The 6,945-nt window shown below is 46.0% G+C and overlaps 1 pseudogene; it reads right to left on the reverse strand.

The window, feature by feature from the left end:
- Nucleotides 1–2,701: 2,701 nt before the first annotated feature.
- On the reverse strand, nucleotides 2,702–3,690 carry LOC105547156 (annotated as a pseudogene).
- Nucleotides 3,691–6,945: the final 3,255 nt, after the last annotated feature.

Below are 6,945 nucleotides of genomic sequence, written 5' to 3' on the forward strand. Positions count from 1 at the left end.
GGCTCAATGCTGTAGTTGCTGGAACATGAAGTTTCTGGGTCCTGGGATTGGGGTTAAAGAGGCAATGACCATGGGAGGGCATGTTAGGGTATCGGCTATTTACCAACCGATACAGAAGTAGAAGTATTTTATTTTCTATTTATTTATTTAATTTTGTTTTTAAGATGAAGTTTTGCTTTTGTTGCCCAGGCTAGGGTGCAATGGTGCAATCTCAGCTCTCTGCAACCTCTGCTTCCTGGGTTCAAATGATTCTTCTGCCTCAGCCTCCCAAGTAGCTGGGATTACAGTTGCCCACCATGCCTGGCTAACTTTTTGTATTTTTAGTAGAGACGAGGTATCACCATGTTGGTCAGGCTGGTCTTGAACTCCTGGCCTCAGGTGAACCGCCTGCCTTGGCCTCCCAAAGTGCTGGGATTACAGGCGTGAGCCACCGCGCCCGGCCCAGAAGTATTTTAATGTTTACACAGCCAGTATGACTGCACTGATGTGCTACGAGGATTCTATTACTAGAACTATCTTTCCCCACCATCCTTAACCACAAATCTTCAGGATCAAGATTCTGCTCTCTTACTCTACTGTCTTTCCACAAGTAGTTACCCCTTTTCCTATTCGAGAAGGCATCATTGTGCCTCCGTAAGAGATGACCCTTCTACCTACAGCAGTCTAGGAACGTTACTGTCATGACCTGTGGTTCCTTGTTCTTTCAGGAATATCTTCCTCTATCCATTTTACTTGATATCGCCATCAACTTTTTTTTCTAAAGCCTCAGTTACACTTGGTCATTGTCCTGCTTAATAGCCATCAGTGTGTGTCTGACGCCTAAAAATAGACAATCCCCCCACTTCCGGCAAGGGAAAGAAAATCACACATATAACTTTAGAATGACATTCTAGGCCTCGGTTTCATTCCCAACATCTTTTTCAGGGACAACTTCTCTTCGAATCCTTCTCCCTATGCATGGGAATGCATATTCTCCGAATACACCCTGGCAATCACCATCTCTGTCTCTCAATTTCCTCCAAGTATTCTCTTGCTAAAATCCTATCATACTTGCTGGTTATTCCTTCCGTGTCACACCCTCTCCTTTTTTTGGAAGCTGTGGAGGAAGCATGTGAGCTAAGCTGAGCAGCCAGCCTTTTTCCGGGGTTGATGTGAGCATTTGGGGAAAGACCGTGACCGTCTGTGTGAGCCTGGAGGCTGTGAGGCTGTGTGAACCTGGAGCTGCCACGACCATTTATTCTACGGTGTGGCAAAACCTGTCGGAGAACAAACTCAACGCAGGAGCAGGGCCAAGGAGTCAAGGGATTTCAGGAATGTGCCCTGATAGGCATCAGTGAAACCCTGAGATCCCTCCTTGGATTTCTCTTGTGCTGGGGACAATACATTCCCTTTTTTTTTTTTTTTGCCTAAATTAATTTGAGTTAGCCTTTTGTAGCCTGTGAGAACGAGGTGGCCCTTCTTCCAAGACGCGTGTCATACGCCAACTCCTTCTTGTGTTCCTGCCTCATTTTTCTCTGGCCTTTATTTGCACTGTTTCGCCACTGCCTTGGGGTGCGTTGTTTTGCACATGCTTCATCCTGCTAGGACGTAAGGGACTTCGGGAGGACAGATTCCTGGAGTGTCAAGGCCAGATTACATGGTTAATTAGGGAGGAAGTGGATGGTGGGTACTATGAGTGAGTTGCTCTTTTGTGAGATTAGACAGGAAGAAAGAAAGGCTGGTAGGAAAAGGCATAAGGGACCAGGCTCAAGGCTGGCTTAAGACTGACTCTAGAAGGCTCAAGAAGAAAAAAATTCAGCTCAGAGTAGATATGAGCATTCATGCTTTTAAACAAAAGGAAGTCAGGGAAGAGGGAGGAAGAAGGTATCAAAGAAAGAAAGTTCACTGCAGAAATTCCATCTCAGGATCAGCAGGAGGGCTGGGAGAAGAGCTCAGAGAGGTTGGGATTTGGGAAAGAGAAAAGGGTATTTATTCAGACATATGAATGGAGAAAATAATGTGTTAAGATATGGTGACAATGTAACGTGAAGAGGAGTTGAAGGAATACATACTTTATGATATTAATCTTGGCAAAGCAGCAAATCCTCAGTTTATTGGACATGTTATCTAAGGGTTTTAATTTAAGGCTATTTTCCTTAAAACTGCCTTAAGGATTTAACAGCTGTGTCTTTATTTTTCCTCATCACTTGTGGAGGTCACTTCTCATCAACTTCCTAAAGGGTCTCCTTGTCTGTATTCTCTTTCCATATTAATCTCTTCTCTACTCAGTGTCAGGCATTCTGAAGTGTAAATCTTATCTTGTCACCTTCTCTCTTGAAACACTGCAAATCTTCTCAGAAATTCTAGAATGAAATTTTCAGTCCTTAGCTTAGCACATAGGCCCTATATTCTGGGGATACAGATGTCATAGCCTAGCATGGGGATATATGTGGCAAGCAGGCCCTGCCCACCTGTCCAGAACACCTTCAGCCACCTCTTTCCTGTCCCCTTGCTTCCCTAATCCCCACCTCACATTTCACACCTCCACCATACTGAAGTTACTTGGTATTTTCTGCCAAACCGTGTGCTTTTCCATCCCTTGAAATCTTTCTGTATGTTGCTTCAACTTAATTCAATAACATTCATTGAGCACAAAAAAGGTGTCTGTTGCTGTAGTGGGAGCTATAATAATCTTACTCAAACTGATTTACTAGGTTAACTCCTAACTTAGGTTAACTGCGGTGAAGGGATTGCCCTCCCTCTGTTGGAAGCCCCCCAGCCCGTCCCAGCTGGCAGGAAGGGGGCAGCCTGCAATCCCCAAGGGCAGGTCTCGGGCTGCCAGATGCTCCAGGCAGGAGGCCTGAGGGGGCTCACCAAAGCTTGCCCTGCAGGAGATGACAGTGCTGCCCCTAGCTTGTCTGCCTGGTACAGTGGTCCTTGACCTCCTATAGGCATTTGCTGGTAATTCATGCAGGATCCCTGTCAGCTTCTTCTTGATGGCATCCTTGGAGCTGCAGTAGATCATTCTACTCTTAGGGGTGCAGACTGAGGTGCTCAGAAGATAAAACACCAGGTCCTCCTCTTGGCTCTCTTTGGTCTCATAGGTTGCGTCACAGAGGACATAGTGGCAGTCCTTGTCTGGCAGCATCTTGACAATTGTGGTGTAGGAGTCGTCAACAGCCTACCCCACTTCACCTGCCAGGGTCCCCCTGCCCTCCTCAAGGATAATGATCTCGTCCCCACTCAGGCAGAGAGCACCGCCTTCTTACGTGTCTTCACCTCCTCTGCTGTTGAAGACTTGTGCTCCTTCTTGTTATCATGTCATTGAACACCTTTTTTTTTTTTTTCTTTTTTCTTTTTCTCTTTTTTTTTTGTTTTTGAGACAGAGTCTTGCTCTGCCATCCAGGCTGGAGTGCAGTGGTGCGATCTCGGCTCACTGCAACCTCCACCTCCCAGGTTCAAGCAATTTTTATGCCTCAGCCTCCCGAGTAGCTGGGATTACAGGCACGCGCCATCACGCCTGGCTGAGTTTTGTATTTTTAGTAGAGACGGGGTTTCACAATATTGGTCAGGCTTGTCTGGGACTCCTGACCTCAGGTGATCCACCTACCTCAGCCTCCCAAAATGCTAGGATTACAGGCATGAGCCACCACACCTGGCCTCATTGAGCACCTTGATGATGCCATAAGAAACAGCCACACCCGATGCCATGATCCTGGAAGTAAGAAGGAGATGGCAGGGAGAGCCCCAGAAGAGGAGAATTGCTGCAGCTGCTGCCGGGATCAGAAGGAACCAAAAATTCATATGAAGGCGCTGGGTTGAAGCATGAAATTCAAATGCAAGAATGGTACCTTTTACCTTTTGCTCCAGCGTTGGAACAGACTGTGGCTTTTTTTTTTTTCAGTTGAGCATGAGGTGAAGTAGTTGGCTTATGTTTTGGGGCCAGGAGTCTCTTGAAATTCTCCACTTACTAATGCTCACTGTCCCAGAGGCATTTAGGAAATGCAAGGCATTTAGGAAATCACAGCCACATTCACTACAGTCCTCATTTTGTGGAATGGCCTGGGCTATTTGTTTTGTTTTATTTATCTTGTTTAAAAGAAAATTACTGAATGAGTATATTTGAATTCAATTAAGTCGGATACTGATATGATGTGACCCCACTGTACTGGTCTGAGTTCTCCAGAGAGTTCTAGTCTGGGAATGCATTTGGAAAGTAATCAGCATGTAGTTAGTAGTTAAAGCTGTGAGTGTGGATGTGTTCACTAACGGGAGTGTGTGTGAAGAGTAAGAGGTGGCAGCCTAGGGGAGAGCCTTGGTGAACATGGATGTTTATGGGGCTGGAGAAGGAGGAACCCAAAAAGGAATCTAAAAAAGGTATGAGCCTGGAAAGTAACATGGAGGCCAAGGACAAGAGTTTCAAAGAAAAGAGAGTGGTGAAAAGTGTGTAGTACTACAGAAAGAGGTATTCCCCTATCTTCTTTAATTCAGATAAGCCTGGAGGGTATCCTTTAGATTTAACAGCTTCTCCAAAGCAGCCACCATTGAGAGGCATAGTTGGGGGAGAGAGCAGATTGTAGAGGAAGGAGCTGGGAATGGGAGACTGATTATTTCAAGAGTTAGAAGTGAGCATGGAAGGTTACTAGAGAGGGGGTTGTGGAGTAAGAAAACACTTTAAACATAAATAGAGGGGGAAATTCTTGAGCCTGTTTTTATGATGAAGAGGACAACTAGTTAAAAAGGAGAGCTTACAAATAAAAGTGCATGGTGGTGGAGATGATTAATGGAACAAGGTCCTGGAGGATTTGGGAGGGGGTGATCTGAAGGCCAGGTCCAACATTTCACCTTGGACTGGAGGAAGGAATAGGAAAAGCAAATGTTTTGCAAACCAGGAGCATGTCTTATTTGTGTCTTTGCCCCTGTGCAGCATGGTGCCTGTTTGCTGGAAGGTGAGGGAGGTACAGATGACTGTGCTGTAGGTGAGGGATGAAGGGTCAAGTGAACACTTGCCTGTTTTCAAAGAGGAGCAGTCAAGACCCTCTATTGAAGACACCTGAGAAAGTGGGGGGGATTCGGAGAGAGAGTGCAGGTTGGGAGGACCCCAGAAGGAGGTGGAGAGGATGAGGGAGAAGTAATTGTGCTGCTGGGAAGGCTCGCTAAGATTGGGGACCATGAAGTTAGAAGCCAAATCCGTGGGACTGGGGGATCTTCTCCAGGAGTGTGCAGATGCCCATGGGTAGGAATCGAGAAGGCAGCACCTGGCTGGGCGCGGTGACTCACACCTCTAATCCCAGCACTTTGGGAGGCTGAGGCAGGAGGATCACCTGAGGTCAGGAGTTTGAGACCAGCCTGGCCAACATGGCGAAACCCCGTCTCTACTAAGAAAAATACAAAAATTAGTTGGGCTTGGTGGCGGGCGCCTGTAATCCCAGCTGCTCGGTAGGCTGAGGCAGGAGAATCATTTGAACCTGGGAGATGGAGGCTGCAGTGAGCTGAGATCATGCTGTTGCACTCCAGCCTGAGCGACAGAGTGTGACTCCATCTCAAATAAAGAAAGAAGTAAGAAAAGGAAGGAAGGAAGGAAGGAAGGAAGGAAGGAAGGAAGGAAGGAAGGAAGGAAGGACATGAAAGTAAGCAAGCAGGCAGCACCTATCAGAATAAGTCATCCACGTGGGAAGGGGATGAGGGGCTACTCTCTACTTTCTGGCATTAATTTTCAATTTCTCCCCCTGAAAGCTCAGCACCTGCTCTGTCCTCAGACACTGAGGTGGAGAGAGTTAAGCTCCTCCAGGCTTTCCCTTGGGGACTTGCATCCGTTTAGTGACCTGTGCTGACCATCACCAGCCCTTGAACCATCCTGGGTTGGGGGTTATGATTACTGCACTTCTGTGCTGCCCAGTTCCACCACACTCCTACTGTGTCTGTTCCTTTTTGTCACGTTCCTGTGCTCCCTACATATATCCTAGAATGGTTAAAAATGTTAAACAGTCAATACCAAGTGTTATTGAGGATGTAAAACAACTGGAACACTCAGACACTGCTTGTGGGAATGTAAATGGAAAAAAACACTTCGAAAATTCTTTGGCAGTGCTGACTGTAAATATACCCAATGACAGTAATTCTACTCTGAAATATATGCCCAAGAGTAAATGCACTAAAAAATAGATACAAGAATGTGTATAGCAGCATTATTCCTAAAAATAACCCAAGATTAGAAACAACCTAGATGTCCATCAGTGGTAGAATTGATAAATAAATTTGCTATGGTCCTGCAGTTGAATACAATTTGGTAGCGAAAATGAGCTATTGCTACACGTGAAAACATGGATGCATCTCACAAACATAATGCTGAGTGAGAGCAGGTGGATGCAACACACATGCTGCGTGTTGTAATTACAGATAAATTTCAAAAGCAGACGAAACTAATGGTTGAAGCAAGGACTGGGAGGGGACGTGAAGGAAGTTGATGGGTCACTGAGAATGTTCTCTATCTTAATCTGGGTGGTGGTTACATGAGCATTTTTACATTTAAAAGTTGTCTAATTCTTTCATAGGTTCTTTTTTTTTTTTTTTTTTGAGACAGAGTCTCACTCTGTTGCCCAGGCTGGAGTACAGTGGTGCAATCTTGGCTCACTGCAACCTTTGCCTCCTGGGTTCAAGCGATTCTCCTGCTTCAGCCTCCCAAGTAGCTGGGACTACAGGCGCATGCCACCACGCCCAGCTAATTTTTGTATTTTTAGTAGAGACAGGGTTTCACCATATTGGCCAGCTGGTCTCAAACTCCTGACCTTGAGATCCGCCTGTCTCGGCCTCCTAAAGTGTTGGGATTACAGGCGTGAGCCACCACGCCTGGCCACGTAGACGTTGCTTTTGCCGTGCAGCACCTATTCCCCATTTCTGTGACAACAGCACTCTGTCTTTGCTTTTGTGGGTGCATTAGTTACCTGTTGCTGTGTAGTAATATTA

Source organism: Mandrillus leucophaeus, unplaced genomic scaffold (assembly GCF_000951045.1).
Source record: "Mandrillus leucophaeus isolate KB7577 unplaced genomic scaffold, Mleu.le_1.0 Scaffold38, whole genome shotgun sequence".
NCBI classification, from domain to species: Eukaryota; Metazoa; Chordata; class Mammalia; order Primates; family Cercopithecidae; genus Mandrillus; species Mandrillus leucophaeus.